This window comes from Rattus norvegicus, chromosome 20 (genome assembly GCF_036323735.1).
Source record: "Rattus norvegicus strain BN/NHsdMcwi chromosome 20, GRCr8, whole genome shotgun sequence".
Classification (NCBI taxonomy): domain Eukaryota; kingdom Metazoa; phylum Chordata; class Mammalia; order Rodentia; family Muridae; genus Rattus; species Rattus norvegicus.
In genome coordinates this window covers 32,897,165-32,917,867 of record NC_086038.1, presented here as the reverse complement: position 1 = coordinate 32,917,867, position 20,703 = coordinate 32,897,165, and the positions used below count along the sequence as shown (strand labels likewise).

Below are 20,703 nucleotides of genomic sequence, written 5' to 3'. Positions count from 1 at the left end.
CATCAGAACCCTGACAATGTTCTTGAGGTCATTTGGGGCATGGGAAAATACTTTGAGCCATTTTACACGGATCCAACACTTCAGGGGTAGATATGGAAATGAAAGGTGAGGCCACAGGTTTGTTTACAAATGTTTGGCAAATTAATAGAACTTAGAAAATGTGTACTTACTTTTTCTTGGGCAATTATCTCCCTTGTAATACAGAAAATTACTTAATCTGATAATTGTTGTTTCTCTTTTAATATCACTGTAAGTATTAGTGCAAAAATAGAGTGATTCCACCTGATATGAATCCCTGAGAGCTGGTACCCTTGGTGAGGTGGAGAGACAACATGGTGACAGGAGAGGAATCCTATGCAGAGCCCCAGAGCCCCTGCTTTATGGCATTGGGCAAGCACACACCCAGGAGAACTCCGTGTCCTGTTAGAAAAAACAACAACACTCTCAGGCCTCCCTGGCCATCAGTAGAAAGCTCTGATAGTAGTTACTGAACAAGGACACACAGATTTCTAAGGATCTGAAGCATCAAAACTCAGCCTCTGAGAAAGGTTTAGTTATTTACATGGTATTTCCAAATGTCAGACTAGTCAATTGGCAGCATGAGGAGCACTCAGAATCCCCGACATCCCCAAAGACATTTGTGATGTGGACAGAGCCTCATGCATCTCTCTATGTTAGACTGCTCTCCTGCCAAATAACATCAGTCAGAGTACCCAATCATCTTCGGGGTGGTTATAAGCTGACAGAGCTACAATGTGGACGGACCATATGAATGTCACACAAAGAGCATTGTGAGGACTGGGGACTCATCTCAGGGAGCACAGCACTCCTGAAGGGGATCTATACAAGCAGCAGCAGTTGGTGGTATTGTTCTGAAAAGCCCATAGTTGTTCCCTGCATGGTTAAATTAACAATGCAAGTTAATGACCTATCTGATGTAATTATATGCACAATGTTAGATTTTACAACTGGCTTCAGATGCCATGTAATGGAATTTTAGTTTGCCAATGAAAATTGTCCACTGCACACAATAGAATCACTGTTTCACTTTGCAAATTAAAACTGATTGGATTAAGTTGAAATATTTCACTATTTGCCATTCAGTTGGGATGGCATCTGGCTGAAAGGAATCTTCCCACAGAGCTGAAGGAACCCCATTCATGAATCATTGAGGGCAGACTAGTAGTATATCATCCAGGCTTTGAGCAGGGCCCAAGTGAGCCTTTTTTTCTCTCAGCATTTACTGGAAACACCAGAGCGCTTGGTGAGCCCTGGAGGCTGCAGCACCATGGTGTGGGTATGAGACCCTTCATTTGTAAGTATCAAGTGGAACCAAGGAAGAAAAGTGTTTAAAAAGAAGAGAAAGGAAATAAAAGTATCATCAAGCTGGGGTTCACATGATGCTTGTTCGAGAGAAGCTTGGTGTTTAGCACAGAGTTGGGGCTCGGTAATGGTCCTTGGACTATGGACACATCTCTGACTTCCAGAAGGGACATGAGAGGTAATCCACGTCATTAGTAGCATTTGGAGTTCAGGTTCAATTCTTGATTTTGCAAGACTGCCCCTTATCTCTGAAGAAAGTTACCATTCATACCCTTGCCCTTCAAGCATTCCTACACATTTATCAACACCATTTCAGGGTAGCATTTCCCCAGGGTAGAAGCACTAAGATCCAGTTTTGAAAGTTGGACACTCGCAAGATAAATGCCAAGAGCGTGATACATTGAAGGTCTAACAGTGGTATCAAAAGTAGATATGAATTACGATGCTTCCAAACAGTATTTTAGTAGAAATCAATGGCACCTCTATTGAGCTGCTACAGCTGAGGCCTGGCCGTGGTGTCTGTCACTACAGATAAGGAGCTTTTTGGCAGCCACAGTTTGTAAATCAATTATTAGTTGTTAGTGATATTTTTCCCTCTCCAGCATATTGTCTTAGTGAAGCCTCTGCTCAGATCATAATAAAACAGACAGAGCTGTCCACTACTGGGACTGTTAAGTAAGGAAATGTGAGCAAGCTCGCCTCTAATTCTGTCACCAAACAGCTTATATGAATTATCTTTCAAAAGTAATACTCTTCATAGTCTTTACATATTTTGGAGAAATTTGTGTTCATTGCAATTACTGCTCACTCCAAAAGCATGGAAAATTGTGGGTAACAAGATCAAACTTGCTTTAGCTTAAACAGAGCCAGATTCAAAGCAAAGTCCTCAAGGACGGGAAGGCTCATTCCTTGGTTTCAAAGGCCAATGAATGCTTCAGCATTTTTAAATGTGAAAGCAAGATCTAAAGGAACATGATTTAAAATTGTTAGCAGCATGAATAAATGCAAAGAGAGACAAAGATCTTTGACCAAAACAATTATTCCAATAAGAAATGTGAAAATATGAGTTCAGTAGAAAAATAGATCTTCCCCCATTAGACTTTGAACATAATGGTCTTCCCTTCATGCAGAACTGGCTCTCATATCCTTCTCAGAAATAACCTGTAACAAAGGATTTTTGTTTTTCTGTTTCTTTTTTTATTTATTTTGAGTCAATAAATCTTAGCTCCTTGCACGGAAAAGGTATTAGCTGTCTTTAAACCTATTTCTCCATTCAAGAAGATATAAAAATCACATTTTATGACCATGCTACACTCTGAAAAAAAATATCAAGGAATATAAAAAGCATTTTGGAACTGGGCGTGATGCAAAAGTCTATATCAGAGCACTCAGGAGATAGAAGCAGAGGTAGGTATCATGAGTTCTGGGCTAGCCTTAGCAGGAAGACCTTTCTCAGAAGACAACACAAAGAACAAAGCGTACAATACTACAAAAATTGTGCACTGTTCTTGGATTTACACAGCAGCTTCCTCCCTTAAGGATTTAAACTAATTTACTCCCCTCATACCGAAAGGCCTCCTTCTATAGGGACTGGGCACCTCTTCTCTGACTTTGTTATTGACAGCAGTATGGACAGATTCTTCAAAGTCATGGAGACAGCACCAAGGCTATTGTTCACACCTTGAGTTTTCTATGTTTATTGATGTTTCCTTTGCTTGCTCTTATGGTTTGTAAAGGACCCATTAAAGGTGCAATGGATTGTCTCAATTTCGTCAGTAAGAAAGCTGGAATCCCAGGAGTAGAACCTATTATTTTTAGAATTGGGCATAAAATACCAGTTTCTAGATCCTGAGGTCACGATTCAAGTACAACTTATAGAACGTTGATGTATTTGTTGACATTGTTCTGGGGATAAAGAATGTGTGTGTGTGTGTGTGTGTGTGTGTGTGTGTGTGTGTGTGTGTGTGCATGTGTATGTGTACATATATGTATATGTGTACATGTGTGCATGTGTGGGTTGCAGCAGCATTTAACTTTCAGCTATCTTTCTCACTTTCTCATTTCCACTCATTTCTGACTATCTTTCCACTGTATCTTTGCCTACAGTCTTTAATCATGCTTGGTTATAAGCCTATATACCTAAACACACACACACACACACACACACACACACACACACACACACACCATCACTCTCTGTCAGTATCTACTCAAGTTTACTCTTTCTTATGCTATGCCCATTTTCCTGGGCTCTATACTTCACCTTTTAGTTTACTTGAGATACCCACACTTCTGAGGGGATCAGTTGTATGGGTGAGAGGCAGGGCTTGGCTTCATTTACAAAATACCAGATATTTAGGGACCTCGAAAGGTAGATGCTAGAACATGGAAGACCCAGAGCGGAGGTGTGGGGAGAGCTAGCAGAAGCAAGAGATCAAGTCTGCTGGCCTTCTGGTGCTTTGGGCTTATTCATATAGAAGCTGAATGCCAGCTTCAGCATGGGAAGCTCCAGGAGGAAGCCCTAGCTGCCCAAGGGAACCCCATCTCTACCTTCCTTCCCCAGGTTCTTCCTGCTGAGCATCCTCTGACGTGCCATCGTTCCATAGCAGTCCTGCTCAACCCAATGCAGAGCCACATTTAGGCTGCCCATGTAACCATGAGATTGAATCTCAACCCAGATTGAATCTCCACTGTAGACTGATACTGTGTACCTTTCCTTTTGTTCTTACTAAGAACATTATTTTTATAGACTCTATTATTTACTTCATATATGTTTAGATCTGGTTAGAGATCCCCTGGGAACACATTAGTCATGTCAGCCAAGAAAGGAGGTAGGCTAATGGTAAACCTTATTCTCTCCCTCCTCTCTTCCAAATCCAATCCCCTAGTCTCACCCCATCTCTGGAGCAGACTACCTGCTGTGGTCTCTCCTAACTCCCTATACCATTTCCAGGACACTCAGCAGATCCTGGTGGAACACTTTACTTTCCACCTTCCTGTGGACCCTCTCAACCCCGACTCTTAACCCATCCTTATTCCTAAGTGTCAGCCCCTAATACCAGGCAATGCACAGCCAACATGCTCTCCTAAGAACAAGAGATGCCAACAGACATCAAGAAACAAAACACCCATCCAACAAAGACAATCTTCCCAAACTCAAGTGACCAGGTAAAAACAGTATGAAAACACAACCAATAATAGCTGGGACAGTATGTCTTCGCTAGAGCCCAGAAATCCTACCCCAGTAGATCTGGAGGATTTCAACACAGCTGAAGCACAAGCCAAAGAGCTTAAAATAGCTTTTATGAATATGATAAATTTTTATGAATATGATTAATTTCCTTGAAAAGGAAATTAATAAATGTTCCTTTTCCCATCCTCCCCCCATTACTGCCCTCCCCACAAGAATCCCATTCACTGGGAGTCCAGTCTTGGCAGGACCCAGGGCTTCCCCTTCCACGGGTGCTCTTACTAGGATATTCATTGCTACCTATGAGGTCGGAGTCCAGGGTCAGTCCATGTATAGTCTTTGGGTAGTGGCTTAGTCCCTGGAAGCTCTGGTTGGTTGGCATTGTTGTTCATATGGGGTCTCAAGCCCCTTCAGCTCTTTCAGTCCTTTCTCTGATTCCTTCAGGAAAGGGAATAACATTTGAAATGTAAATAAGAAATACCCAATTTCATAAAGATGGAAAAAAAGAAATCTATGAGGATACAAATGAGTGGATGGAAATGAATAAAACAGTTCAAGACCTGAAAGTGAACTAGAATTAATAAAGAAAGCCTGAAATGAGGGAAATCTTGAAATGAAAAACGTAGGAACTCAAATGGGAATTCCAGAGGCAAGCCTCACCAACAGAGTACAAGAGACGAAAGAGAGGATCTCAGGCATTGAAGACACTGTAGAAGAAATGGATACCTCTGTCAAAGAAAATGTTAAACCTTAAAAAAAAAACTAGCATAAGGCATCCAGAAAATCTGGGACACCATGAGAAGACCAAATGTAAGATTAGAAAAAGGAGAAAAAAATAGGTTAAAAATATTTTCATTTAGATCATAGAAGAGACTTTCCATAACCTGAAAAAGGAAATACCTGTCAAGGTACTTGGAACATACAGAACGCCAAATAGACTAAACCGAAAAAGAAATTCTCATTACATAATAACCAAAACACTAGATGTAGAAAACAAAGAAAGACTATTAAAAGGTATAATATGAAAAAGAGCAGGTAACAAGGAACAGACCAATTATAATAACACCTAAAATAATTCTGAATAATTAAAGAACTGTTGGAGTTATCACCATCCATACAGAGCTAAAAGTAATAAAAACTGGATGGGTCTGGCACAAATCAGCCACACTGATAGAATGGAATTGAAGGCACAGACATAAAGCCACACACTGGAAAAAAGGACAGCATCTTCAACAAATAGTGCTGGTCAAACTGGATGTCTGCATGTAGAAGAATCCAAATAGAACCATACTTATCATCCTGTACAAAACTCAACTCCAAATGGATCAAAGACCTCCACATAAAGCCAGATATTCTGGACCTGATCAAAGAGAAAGTGGACAACATCCTTGAACTCATAAGAACAGGAAAAGACTTTCTGAACAGGACACCCTTAGTACAAGCGCTAAGATCAGTAATTAACAAATGTGCTCTCATGTAACTGAAAGCCTTCCGAAAGGCAAAGGTCACCATCATTTAGACATAGCTGCTGCCTACAGAGTGCAGAAAGATTTTTACCAAATACACACCGAACAGAGGGCTAATATACAAAGTACACTAAGAACTTGAAAAGCAAGATATCTAAAATCCCCACAATTTAAAAATGGGGTATAGAGATGTAAATAATTCTCAATAAAGGAATATCAAATGACCGAGAAACACGTAAAGAAGATGTTCAGCCTCCCGAGTCACCAGGGAAACGCAAATCAAAACTACCTTAAAATATCATTATCATCTTATACCTGTTAGAATGGTTAATATCAGTAGCACAAGTGATGACTCATGCTGGCAAAGATGTGGAGTAAGAGGAACACTCATCCATTGCTCATGGTAGTGGCAGCATACAGTTAGTACAGTAATCAGTGTAGTGATTCCTCAGGAAGATGGGTCTACCTCTCAATCCTGCTGTACAACGCAGGCGTATCCCGCCACGGATGCCTCACTCCACTACAGGGGCATTTGCTCAGTCATTGCCGCTCTATTCCTAGTAGCCAGAAATTGGAAACAACCTATATGTTCCTCAACAGAAGAATGAATAAAGAAAAGGTGGTATGTTCACACAGTGCAATATTTTTTGGGATATTTTTTATTTACATTTCAAATGTTATCCCCTTTCCTAGTTTCCCATCCATAAAGCCCCTATCCAATCCCTGTCCCCTTCTTCTATAAGGATGTTCCCCCACCCAACCACCCACCCTTCCCACCTCCCCACCCTGACATTCCCCTACACTGGGGAGTCCAGCCTTAGCAGGACCAAGGGCTTCTCCTCCCATTGCTGCCCAACAAGGCCATCCTCTGCTACATATACAGCTAGAGTCACGGACCTGTCCATGTACTCTTTGGGTGGTGGTTTATTCCCTGGGAGCTCTGGTTAGTTGGTATTATTGTTCTTATGGGGTTGCAAACCCCTTCAGCTCCTTCAACCCTTTCTCTAACTCCTCCAATGGGGACCCTATTCTCAGTTCAATGGTTGGCTGCTAGCATTTGACTCTGTATTTTCATACTCTGGCACAGCCTCTCAGGAGACAGCTATATCAGGCTCCTGTCAGCATGCACTTCTTGGCATCAGCAATATCGTCTGAGTTTGGTGGCTGTATATATATATATATATTGGCTGGATCCCCAGGTGGGGCAGGCTCTGGATGGCCTTTCCTTCAGCTCCAAAGTTTGTCTATGTATTTCCTCCTGTGAATATTTTTGTCCCCCCTTTTAAGAAGGAGTGAAGCATCCGCACCACACAGTGGAATAGTAAAAATGAAATTCACAGATAAGGATAAGACTAGAAAATAATCATCTTGAGTAAGGTAAACCACCCCACCTCCAAATATGATATGTACTCAGTTATATGTGAACATGAGTTATTTAGTTAATGACAGCCAAGCTAAAATTCATAGAACCAGAGATTAGGTATGGAGTAAGGGAGTAGGAGTGGATGAGAACAGATAAAGCTTTATAGACAGGGGAAACAGAATAGAGAGTTAGGGATGGATTGGGGGAAAAACTAAAAATGAGAGGATGAAGAGGAGGATGAAGGTAGAATATGAAGATAGATAGCTAAAGTGAAGGGGCAATTGAAGAGTAGTATAGAAACATAATATAGTAGAAGATTTCTAAAATAAATGCATATATGGAGGCTAGCTAAACAAAATTGCAAACAATGGAGGAGACAGAGCTTGAACTGAACTTCTCTTGTTATCAAAAAAGCTTCCAATTCCAAGAGTGGGTTGTATCCAATTGAGTTGTTAGCCAAAGGGGTCCCAAGGGAAACAACCAGGCTGTTACCAAGACCATAGGTTGTTTCCCCACAAACTGATGGCAAGGCCCCATTGCTAAGGACAACACTTACACAACTCATTGAACATAGGGAAACCAAGCTGTCACTTACATACAGTCTTCACCTCTGTATTTTTGTGTCTTTGGTACAGGAAGGCACTCGCCATGCTACCAAAAGAGAAATGTAAACAGGAACCTAGCCCCCAAACCTTTGACCTACAGTGGTGTCTTCCTGCAAGATCTGATGGTACAATAGTAGCATGAAGTGTATGGGAGTTGATTGACTTAAGCCCACTTTCCAAGATGGAACCCATACTCAAAACTGCATGGGTGACCAAGAACTGTGGGGCAAGTGGACCACGCCACCAGACAGAAGAACTGGGAAGGTAAGATTGAAGCGGGTTCTAAAGCCCTGAGAAATCTCATAATTGAGAATGACAGGGGTTGGAACCAGCTTCCAGCCTCTACCTGTCCTGGAACACGTAACCATGACATCCCACTGAGAAGACCATGTAACCTAGAGTTCTCCATGGTAATGAGGTATGTAGATAGGCCTGGAGTGTTTAGCAAAGGAGCACCCCTTTCCTGCAAAAGGTATCTAATTCGTGGTTTACCCTGAGTAAGATACATGTATTTACTTCTGTAGAAATAAAGCAGTTTGGACAAGCAAGGACTGTCTCCTTAAGCAAGGATAGCAGCATGGAGGGGCCATGCCTAAATCTCCTGGAGAAGGCTTTCTGTCTTTCAGCCCCTCTGTACTCTGGGCACTCACTCAGAACCAAACCAGATTCTGCCCTGTCCTGGGCAATCTCCTTCCTGGTGCATAGGGAAAACTTGGACTCAAGGACTACCATTCTCAACTCCTTGAGGTCTCCAGCAGTGTCTGGGGACACAGGAGATTGAGAACCACAGCATCTGTTCCAGTACCTGCTGTTTCTCACCCAGGGAGACATGGGCTAGGACCACCTCTCTTGGACTGCATTTTGCTTTCCCTGAGTGACTTTCTAGCAGTGCTCTGGCACCCCAGTTTTGAGACAGACATACAGCCTGGCAACCTGAGACTATATAGCCGCCACTTAGGGTAAACCCAAATACCACTGTTCTAAAACACAAAACAAACAAACAAACCCATATCAATACAAATACAATGACTCCTAATGACACCTGACTATACTCAATGATCAGTGCCTTGTTCAGCCATTATTAGAGAAGCTTCCTCCTGAAGTGGATGGGAACCAAGACAGAGACCTATGCATTATACTGAGACTGAGAGATCTTGGAACCCCAAGTCTTAAATGCGATCTCTCAGTCAAATCCCTCCCTGAGGGCTAAGGAAACCCTGAGGAAAGAGAGGCAAAAATGTATAAGAAACAAATGGAATGGAGGACCCCAAGAAAAAAGACCCTCTAAATAAACGTGATCAAGGATACTAAGAACTCACGGAGACTGAAGCACCAAGCGCAGGGCCTGCAACGATCTACACTAGGTGGGGTCCAAAGCTAAAAGGCGATGTAAACACAGATCCCCATCCCTAACCCCAACTATCTCCAGTTTGATAACCACTTGTGAATGAAAAGTTAGTTTTCTCCAAGGGAATCTCAATGGGAAAACAAAGCACCCTTAAGGGGAGGCTGCATGACCAGCAGTGGAGGGCGACAAACTCAATGGCATTTTGGGAAGTTTTTCATAATACAATGTTCAGGCTTTATCCATTTTTACATTCCACCTTACGCTTTGTATTTTAATCCTTATTTTTATTTTATTTTGTTTGTGTACTTTTTCTTCTCTCTTTTTATCCTATACGACCTTTGTGTATATGTATTGTGGCTTTTACCTTAGTGTTTTTGGGGTACTCTTCTGTGTGCAGATGAGTGGGTATCTGTATCTGTTTCTTGCGCCTTTTCTTTTGACTCTTTTCCTGATGTTTGTTTGCTTTCTCCTGGTGTGAGATGTGTTTCATTTCATTATATTATATTTAAACTTATTTTGCTATTATTCCTTAGGATCTTGTTGTTTTTGTTGTTGTTGTTGTTGCTGCTGTTGTTGTTGTTTTCAGCAAGAGACAGAAAGTGGGTCCAGGGGAAGAGGGAGGAATTGGTAGGAGCAAAGGAAGGGAAACCATAATCAGGATATATTATGTGAAAAAAAACTATTTCTTTGTTTTTATTTTTTATTAGATATATTTCTTTACTTATATTTCAAAGGTTATTCCCCTTCCTGGTTTCCTGTCCATAAGCCCTCATTCCATCCCCTCCCCCTCCCTGTCCCCCATAGGGGTATTCCCCCTATACATCCCCTTTATTGCCCAGTCCCCATATTCCCCTGAACTGGGGGTCCAACCTTGGCAAGGCCAAGGGCTTTCCCTTTCACTGGCACCCCCAACGAGGCTATTCTCTGCTACATATGCAGCTGGAGCCCTGGGTCGTAATCAGAATATATTATGTGAAAAAATCTATTTCTAATAAAGAGAAAAGCACGCATACACACACACACACACACGCACATACACATGCACAGATGCACATGCACACACATGAAAGATCTGTTTTAAAGACTAGAGTACACCCACTGGTAGAATACTTGCTTGCTGTATATAGTACCCCAAGTTTGGTCCATAGCACCAGGGAGACAATAGCTATTTTAGACCCACATAATGCCCTGCTCTCTACAGTATTAAGTTGCCTTTATTGCTGAAGATTTATGTCTTCTAAGGCAAAGTGAGTTTCATTATTCACTGTTTTCAAAATTAGCTATTCTCATCTGTTTGGTATTTTTCCAGATAAAATTTACCATCCTACTTTCAAATCTTTACTCGCTTAACTTAAACCACTGGGGACTCTAAAAGTTCTGCCAATGTTCATTATCTTATTAAATATAAGATGAAGTATTTGAGGAAAAATCCATACCTCTCCCCCCCAAACCGTTAATTTGATTTTAGATATTTGTGCTTATCATAGTTGTTGGAAATATCATTTGGCTGCAAATTATGCTTTTTAAAAAAAGCTCAAAGACACTGATGTCAGACAAGCACCACAGATTTTTTTTTGCTGCATGAAACAAATCAGAAAAAAACCAGTATAGCAATGAAGTCAAATGCTATGTTCTAGCACACCTATTGTTAATCTTTAATTATGCGATGTCCAGTCAAATGATCCAGAGTATGAATCAACGTTTTATTTATTTATTAGTCCTTAGTAATTAGTTCTCTTACCTTTGGAGATAATTATATAATTATTTCATTTCTCTCTTCCACTCCCACCCTCCCAAACCTTCCTGCATACTCCTTTTTGATCTCCTTTTCCAAAGTCTTGACCTCTTCTTCATTACTTGTTGCTACATGCATAAACATATATGTATGCCAAAACACATCCTGTTCAGTCTGTCTAATGTTGCTTGTACGTATCTTTTTCTAGGCTGACCATTTGCCATTTGCTATTGCATAAGCAATTCATGTGCTCTTTCCTGGGGAAGATGACAGCTCCGATCTCGGCATTCTTTGGTTGCCTGTGGTTCTTTGTATAAGGCTGAGGTCCCCCAGGCTCATGTCCCTGTTCGCATGTTTCTTGTTGTCCTTGTGCAGCTTGCCTAACGTGTTGGTGAGACTTCATTCATGTAGCATCTGACATTCTCAGAAGACACAATCTCACAGCAAACTTCCTGATCACATGGCTCTTATGATCCCTAAACACCCCCTTTCACCGTGCTCTCTGAGATGTAGGCGCTGGACTTATATTGCAGATAAATCCATTGGGACTGTGATCTATATCTCTACATCTTGATTGGCAGTAGTTTCCTGTAATGGCCTCCCTCTGTTGTAAAAAGAAGTTTTCTCAATGGAAGGCTATGCTTATCTGTGGTTATAATGACAAATATTTAGAGTGGAGTTAGGTATCTACTAATTTAGTAAAATGATGGTTTTACGTCCTCCTTCAAAGTCCATGACATCAGTGACTCTGAATACTAGGTTTCCAGTACCAGGAATATTTTCCTCCTGTTGAAGAGAGTTGCTGGTTACTGCAAAGACGTGTGTGCCACGATTGCAGACTTAAAGTTATCTTGCCATACTGGTCATCACTGTGGCTCATAGGTGTCACATCTGGGGAAGCTTTCATGGTATCGCAAGGTACAATAAAAACTGGTCCTCAGTGCGGCGGCTTTCAGGCCAGTTCTAGCTTAGGGACTTGTGGGCCCTGTTTCTAAAGTGCATGGCATCTCCAACGATAAGGACTTACCTTCCACTTCTGGATGGAAGCCAAGTGCAAAAACAATACAACATTTTATTTTTAAAAGAATGAGACTCTGATCAGGAGCTTGAGGACATGCAGGAAATATTTTTTTTCCCAAAGAGATCAAATTTCTGATTTAGATTTCACCCATTTCAAAAAGCTTACTCATTTAAAAATAATTGAGAGACGGCTCAGAGGTTAAGAGCACACACTGGCTGCTCTTCTAGAGGTCCTGAGTTCAATTCCCAGAAACCACATGGTGGTTCACAACCATCTGTAATGAGATCCGGTGCCCTCTTCTGGCCTGCAGATGTACATGCAGACAGAACACTGTATACAGAATCAATAAATCTTAAGGGGGAAAAAAAAAGTCCTGTAGTGACTGAGGAATAATGACCATTTTAAAGAGAGGTCCAGATCACCATACATCTAGTGTATTACTGTATTTTGTATTGTCTGATACAAATGCTTTGTAAAATGGAGGAAGATGATCAGAAAGTCGGAGAAATGAAGCTGAGAGAGGCACCCTACAATTAAGAACGGGCATTTGAGAAAATCCTCTAGTCCTAAAGGCTGGGAATGACTTGTTGGAACGTGCACTTGTGAGCTGTGTTTTGTATCTAAAATGCTCCAAGTACTACTTGCTTTTTTGATATTCAATACCTGTGGACCAGAGCACTGATTTCTTGTTCACAGATCTGGCCCGTGAAGAAAAATAGCTTGTTTCAAACTGACTGGATATGGGCAGTTCTGAGTAGGTCACTTCACGATCTAAGCAAGCAAATGGAGATCAGGCTGCCTGTGCTAACATTAACTACAGAAGGCGGTATTACTTCCTATGCGATGTAACTTCCTGGGCGCTTGCAGACGGATATCCTGTGGGAGACATTCCTCAGTTCCCAGTGCCGGTCTCAGTGGTCTTTCCACCAAGGGACCATCTTAGCCCGTGCTCAGAGCCAGCAGCAATAAGGCACACTGAAGATTATTTTCTTCGCTTTTTGTTTTGAGACATCAGATCCCCAAAGGTGGCAAAGTCCCCTCTTAGATATTGATGTAGGGTTTGGGGGTGGAGTGGGGTGGGAAAAGTATGAAATGGAGAGAGATGGTCCTGGCAGCTTTTGGGAGGAGTTGGACATCGACCCCCAACCCCGTCCCCCAGTGTGCTGGTAACACGGCAAGAACAGTAATGTCTTCACATTCCTTTTTACCATGCTTGGTTCAGGTGATAGGCATGTTTGTGGAAAAGTCAGTTTCTTGATGAAAGACCATATTTTATAATATTAGATATAAAAGTCTCCAGAAGAAGGAAATCAGAGTCTGTAAAAATAAAATGTTAACAATAGTAACCTTCTAATGTGATGACGGGCTCTTTCCAGACCTGTGGTTGGAATCCTTTGCGGTTTTCAAATTTCCTCTGAACATACACTGCTTTCATAATAGAGCAACACATTACGAGAGTGTAGGAATCCATCAGGCAGGTAAACCTTTCTCAGGGGAAGCGGATAGTTTATAAACAAAATGAACAACAAGACTGAAGTGCCCCCATTTCAGCAGAGCACCGTGAGGTGACCTCATCCTTCAGTCAAACCCTCTCTGCCCCAAAGAGACTTCTGCAAGGGCCTTCAGCTCATTAGCACCCCCTCCAGCTATTCACAGGGCAGGAGCACCCCTCACCTGCCCACCTGTCAGAAGCTCAGCCTAAGGCAACTGTGAGTGACTCCAGGAAAAAACAGCAATTCTGAATGCTTCCCTCCCTGTTTCTAATTGGGCCTTTCCCCTGGTTTCTAAAAGTGACGCATATTATAAATTCATCTCAGGTGGGTACAATGGGAGCACCAACAGGAGGAAAGTCCTTTAAGCAGGCAGGTTTCAGGAGTTGAGGAAAGTCCCCTTTGGTCTGACTGTCCCGGTGGAGGGACTACAATTTGGAAAATACATATTCACATATCGATAAACATTTCCATCCTATGGCCTGGATAGGTATCCCCCCTGCAGTCATTTGAAGATGTAGCCAGCAGTCCATCATGAGGCTGCAGTACCTTCGATCGATGGTAGAAAACTGCTGACACCGTTTTAGTTTCCCCTGACTCTTTTTCACCGGGACATTATGTTCAGGCCATTCTCTTCAGCACCCTGGGCCTTGATGTTTATATCCTATTGCCTTTAAATACTCCCCCTGCTGAAGCAGAGCTCCTACCGTATTGCTAACAAGGAATGCAAACTTGCAGGAAGTTCTGGCCACAGACAAAAGCTTCCCAGGAAATGCCCTTCAGTGACGCAGAAGAGAGTCTTACCGCACTACTTTGCATTTTGGTATCAACGGTACTTAAACATGTGAATTTTATGTCAGCTGAGACCTGTTGTCAAAACTTCCTAGTCGCTTGGGCACTTTCATTTTCCTTTTCGGGTTTCAACCGGAGAGGGAGAAGGATGGGGAGGTGGGGGAGTTACTGCCATGCATAGACGATCTGGAACGAGTGCCTGGGAAGCCTCCTGACCAGAACACACAAATCTCCTAGTCCCTGTACAGGAAATTTGCTTGAGGAAGAAATGAGCCTTCCCAGAGGACAAATCTCCCTTTTTGTGAGCATCTCAGCAGCTCTAGTCAGAAGAGGATCTGATTATAGCAAATGGATTTCAAAGGGAAAAGCCCGGAACTCCTGTTCCCTGGGTACTCAGTTCCTGGTGCCAGGACTGGTCCTCAACCTTCCCATTTTACTGACGAAGAAATGGAACTCTAAAGATAAGCGAATCTCTTCAAGTTACTGTTAGAAGCTCTAGTTGCCTCATGCACTATTTCTTTCGCTCAAGAAACAGACCATGTCTCCCCCAGCCCTATCTCTGTGACTGTGGACTGCAGGCTCTGCGGACTTGCAGTATCCTCCTGCACAGTCTAGCAAGCCCAGGCTCCTGTTGTCCATACAGAGGGCAAATGTGGATCATACATTTGATAACTGCCTTCCTCTGTGATTCCTGGTATGGAGGTTGGACCTCAAAGTGTGGAGAACCCATAGGAATGTGTAAGAGCAAAACGTTCCCTTCGTCGTCCCTGGGAACTACAGACTCTCTGTTGGGGAATTGTTTCTAATGCTTTGTCTCAGTTCAGCTCCCAAAGTCACATGGGAATCTATGTGTCCAGATGCTGAGGGCCCCTGTCCACAATTGGTTTTGATTGATCAATAAAGAGACAGTGGCCAATGGTAGGGCAGGGGAACAGAGGCAGGACTTTTAGGATTCCCGAGCAAGAAACTCAGGAGAGGGGAAGGGAGAATCGCCATGACTGGGAAGCAGAGAGATCAGACTGAAGGGCCCGCCAGCATGGAAAAATCTGGGAAAGTGGCCCCAGCGGCCACCTCCCCATTTGGGTCTGGGATAGCAGAGACAAAATAGAGTATTCATTCAGAAATACTGGAGGGAGTGTGCGATAGTCATAGGAAGGTTTGGAAGTGCCCAACCATTGAGCTAGTGGAAGCTATTAAATATAAAGTGTGTGTGTGTGTGTGTGTGTGTGTGTGTGTGTGTGTGTGTGTGTGTGTGTGTGTGTCTTTTCTTTCTCCAATTCAGAGCTCTTGGGTAGGTGCAGAGTGGCATGCGTACCTGCCCCTGCAGGGAGCTCAGAGTGCATTAACTACAGCTCTCTTTCTTTAGGACCTAGCACTGTGGTCTACAGAAGAATACTGCAACTCATTATTAAATCTCTTTTGAGGACAGACCAACTCAAGGCTGTATATAAAACTCAAGGTCCTTTAAAGTCTATCTAACAGTTACATAGTAGCCAGTGTGACTCACAGTGGTTCCCATTTGCCATTTCCTTATACAAATGAAAGGGGTTCGGTTTGGTTTTGTATTGAATCATGACCCAGGAAAGGAGGGGCTGTATGGATCCAGTCCCAGAAAGAGGAGCAGCTGAATGAATCTAATCCCAGGAAAAGGAGCAGGTGGATAGATCCAGTCCTAACAAAGGTTATTGAGCTTATCTGAGCAGCAGGCTGGTGAGCTTTCTCAGAAGAAAGAAACACACAGTAACATTGTTGAAAGCCATCACTGGTTCAGAGTTTCAGTTTGCGTTTTTATTTTTAAATCGCGGGGTATATGGTAATGCCTATGAGAAGTAGACAGATCTCAGCAGCCTCTCTCTCTGCCCGAGAGGTTTTCTGAGGAAGTCTTGCCTTAAGTAAGCCGGGCCCTAACTTGTATTTTTTATTTATAGAATTCATGAACATGAGAACATTAACAATAACATTAAAGCAAGTACATATTTCAAAGCACATATTGAAGGAAATGAAAGTTTTCTGATAAAATATTAATTCTGCATTAATTTTGCATCTCTCTTGATGCCTTCCAGCATTAAAACCACCCAGCAGGGAGGAACACTTTCAAAGGCTAGAGGAAAACATCTCGTACTTTGGGGATTTCTATTTCTGACATCCCTATTCTTTATTTTTTTAAGACAAAAATCAGATTTTCCCCCATCTTACACATACACTCATCATCAGATAATTACGGAAGGCCCAATGTGTGCTCAAGGCCTACTATGCACTCTGACACTGGTTCTCTTTGTCTGTGGACTCGTTGGGTACTGAAGGTCATCCTGCCATAGTTTGGAACTCTCTCTCCCTCCTCACAGTTTGGAGCACTCTCCCCCACCCTCCTGGCCCTGAAGCCTTACTTTAGATGTTATTTTGTGCCTCCGTGGTCTTAGTTCCTTCCCACTGGGAAGCTTTCTTTGATATCTCGGTTCATCTTAGCCTTGTCCACCTCTTCATCCTTCCCTTCCTTTCCTCCCCACTATTTCCCTTCTTTCTCCTCATGTAGCAGTAAGGTGCACCCAAGGACCTAGAATTGCTGGTCTTTTCTGCCAGGAATACAGGTGTACCCAGTTTTAGGCGATGCTGAGGATCAAACCCAGGGCTTGATGCAGGCCAGGCTAGCCCTCTACAAGCTGAGCTCCATCTCTAGTCCCCATAACTAATCCCTTTTATTTATTCTAATTTGTAATAACTTGACAGTCTTACAGAGCTATAAAATGGATTTTTGCCATTTTCACCTCTTGCCTCCCCTCCCCATTCCTCTGACTTCCACTGGTTCCCTTCTCCTTGATGAGTTCCCATCCTACCTTTTTTTCCCCCTTGTAGCCCGCTGAGTTTAATTGAGTTTAATTAGACTTATTGTTCTAGCCTGGGTTGGGAAGTCACTCTGTGGACATGAACAACCTGTGGCCATACCACAGAAGAAAGTGAGGTCACATCCCCAAAGATGTGTTACTGCAAATAGTTCCTCTGGAAGTGGTCAGGCCTCATGGGCTCTTTCCTTATTCATGACAAAATGCTGATGGCCCCAACGCTGTCAAGGACAGGTAAACACTACTGTAGTGACTTCATGGTACAATGGCCGCATCCTGTCCATGAGACATCTTCCCATAGGATGTCTCCTTTCCTTCGCTTTTCCATTCTTTCCAACCCCTTCTCCGTGATGCTTCCTGAACCTTGGAGGGGTGTTATAGCCGTCCTAACTGGGGACAAGCATGCTGCCACCACTTATTCTTAACACTTCGGCCAGTTGTGCATCAGCCATTGCCTGTGTCAGCGCATGGCTTCTTTGATGATGTCTAAATGTAAGACTCTAGAAGGCAATTTGGCAATAGGACAGTTTAGATTAATGATAATGGTAAATTCTCTTTTAGACCCCTTGAGTGCCACAGCCCAAGGGTGGATGGCCCCTGATCTTATTATTAATGGGAGAGGACTCTGTTTGTCATTTATCTTTCCCTCTTCACAGTCAGGCTGTGAACATCAATCTACAGTCACAGCTTCTGGCTTTCTGGTCTTATCCATTCCTCTAGCTGTCCCCTCAGGGACAGATCCCTTTACAACAGTCACCAAAGTAGAACTGCTTGGCTGCCCTGGACTCTAATAATTGCAGCAGGCGGTGCCGTTATGAGGCATTTTCTCTGAGCTTTCTCTTCCCATGTGCTTTATCTGACTTTTCTCTCATCTACCTCTCCTCCACACTGGGCCTTTCTCCTGTCTTTTGTGGACATGTCATAAAATGATGAGGAAAGATGTTGGGAGATGACTAGACAAAGAAGCCCTAAGCAGCAGTCCCCTAAAGATTGTGTTAAAGTGGTTGATGGGGGTGGGGATGAATGAAGGACGGGGTGAGAGACAGGGTGGTTAAGAGCATCAAAGAAGAAAGGGATGTCAGATTCCGCTCTGAGGACCGTAAGACTTAAGATGGATTCCACAGACAGGCAACAGCTTTAGGGATCGCTCCCACTCCAGTTGTCAGGGGACCACATAGACACTGAGCTGCACATCTGCTACATATGTGCCGGGGGCCTTGGCACTTATTTATGCAGTGCCAAGATAAAAAATCTTCTATTTTGAGTTCTTCAGAATTGATGTCTTCGTAGATCCAGTCCTTAGTACTTCTTTCTCTACTCTTAGAAACTTCAAGAAAAAGTCACATTCAGCCACCATTTCTATCTCGCTAGCACCCACACACTGCAATCTACATTCTCCTTCCCTCAAATCAGAAACAGTGCTTGAGAGTACACTCCAGGTTTCCAGTAGGCCCTCCCTCCCTCCCTCCCTCCCTCCCTCCCTCCCTCCCTCCCTCCCTCCCTCCTTCCCTCCCTCCCTCCCTTCCCTTCCTTCCTTCCCTCTCCCTCCCTCCATCCCTCCCTCCCTCCTTCCCTCCCTCCCTCCATCCCTCCCTCCCTCTCCTTCCCTCTCTCCTTCCTTCCCTCCCTCCCTCCCTTCCTTCCTCTCTCCCTCCTTCCCTCCCTCCCTGTCTCCCTCCTTCCTTCCCTCCCTCCCTCTCTCCCCTCCCTCCCTCCCTCCTTTCCTCCCTCCCTCCCTCCCTTCCTCTCTCTTCCTCCCTCCCTCCCTCTCCTTCTCTCCCTCCCTCTCTCTCTCCTTTCCTCCCTCCCTCCCCCCTTCCCTCCCTCCCTTCCTCTCCTTCCCTCTGTCCTTCCCTCTCTCCCTCCCTCCCTCTCTCCCTCCCTCCCTCCCTCTCTCCTTCCCTCCCTCCCTCTCTCCCTCCCTCCCTCTCTTTCCCTCTCCCCTTCCCTCCCTCCCTCCTTTCCTCCCTCCCTCCCTCCCTTCCCTTCCTTCCTTCCTCCCTCTTTCTCTTTCTCTTTTCTCGCCATCCCAATCACTGCCTCATCTCCGAGTCCTCCTCAGAGACTCTCTCCCCGCAGACCCCCTCCTCCGAGAGTTTGCCCCTCCCTCCTATCTCCGTCCACTGACATCAAATCTCTGTAGTGTTCAGTACATCCTTTCCCACTGAGGCTAGACGTGGAAGGATAAGGAGCCCAACCCACCCACAAAACTTTCCACCCAAAGTTTGTCCTGTCTAAAGGACATGCAGGGACAAAGATGGAGCAGAACTGAGGGCTCCAACCCATGCCTGCCTAACTAGAGATCTAAGCCATGGGCAAGCACCGATCCCTGGCACTATTCATGACACTCAGTTGTGCTTACAGACAGGAACCAGCATTACTCTTCTGAGAGCTCCACCCAGCAGCTGACTGACACAGATGTACAACCCACGGCCAAACATTGGTCAGAGCTCAGGGATTCTTATGGAAGAGTTGGGGGAAGAATTGAAGGCCCCAAAGGGGATAGAAACCTCACAGGAAGACCAACAGAATTAACTAATATGTGTCCTTGGGAGCTCCAGGAACTGGGCAACTGAGCAAAGGACATACACAGGCTAGACCAAAGCCCCCGGCACATATGTAGCAGATGTGCAGCTCAGTGACCATGTGGGTCCCCCAACAACTGGAGTGGGAGCGATCCCTAACGCTGCTGCCTGTCTGTGGAATCCATCTTAAGTCTTCCGGTCTTCAGAGCGGACTCTGATATCCCTTTCTCCTTTGATGCTCTTAACCATCCTGTCTATAACCCTGTCTTCATACTCTCTCCATCCAAAGCCAGTTTAGCACAATCTTTAGGGGACCATTGCTTAGGGATTCTTTGTCCAGTCATCTCCCAATGTCTCTTCTCATTAGTCTATGTTTACTCTGAATGATCCCATTTACTGTGCTGCCTAGAAATCAACTAACTGTGTGTTGGTGATGTGCAAAAGCATTTACATCTCAAATCTGAATCCTGCTTCTGGAGCCATCCACCACTGGCTGACCTGGTGTGGATATGCCAAGCCCCTACCAATCACCATCACCATCACCATCATCACCACCACCATTACCATCACCATCACCATCATCACCACTCAGCTGGCTCCAACTGCAACCCATGTCATTTTCTCCAGACTTTTCCTCCTCCTGCGATTCTCCTCTTGGCAAATGGAATTGTTACTGACTCAGGTGTTGATGTAGGGTTTAGGGCTTCTGTCCTGAAGCTCTTCCTTGTTCCCTGTTCTTTTGGTCTGGTTCTCTCATTGGCCTCCTCTTCCTAGCCTACTTGCTCCTGAGTTTTGTCATTCACTTGGGCTCAGTTTCAGTTTCCTTTTCTAGTTCTATTCCATACAGCACTAGCCATATGACAATGACATTGACTTCCTTACTTCCAGAGCTTTGTGCTCAATTCCAGATACATACATACAGTCACTCAGACCAAGCTTGCCGGAACCTTAACTATACAACCAGAGCAGAACAATTCTCTTCTGCATCATATCTCCTTTTACTGT

The 20,703-nt window shown here is 43.8% G+C and overlaps 1 protein-coding gene across 2 annotated transcripts in view; it reads right to left on the bottom strand.

Moving 5' to 3' along the window:
• Positions 1 to 20,703, bottom strand: part of Slc35f1 (solute carrier family 35, member F1) — a 388,376-nt gene that overhangs the window by 43,599 nt on the left and 324,074 nt on the right. The gene's annotated exons all lie outside the window — the stretch shown is intronic.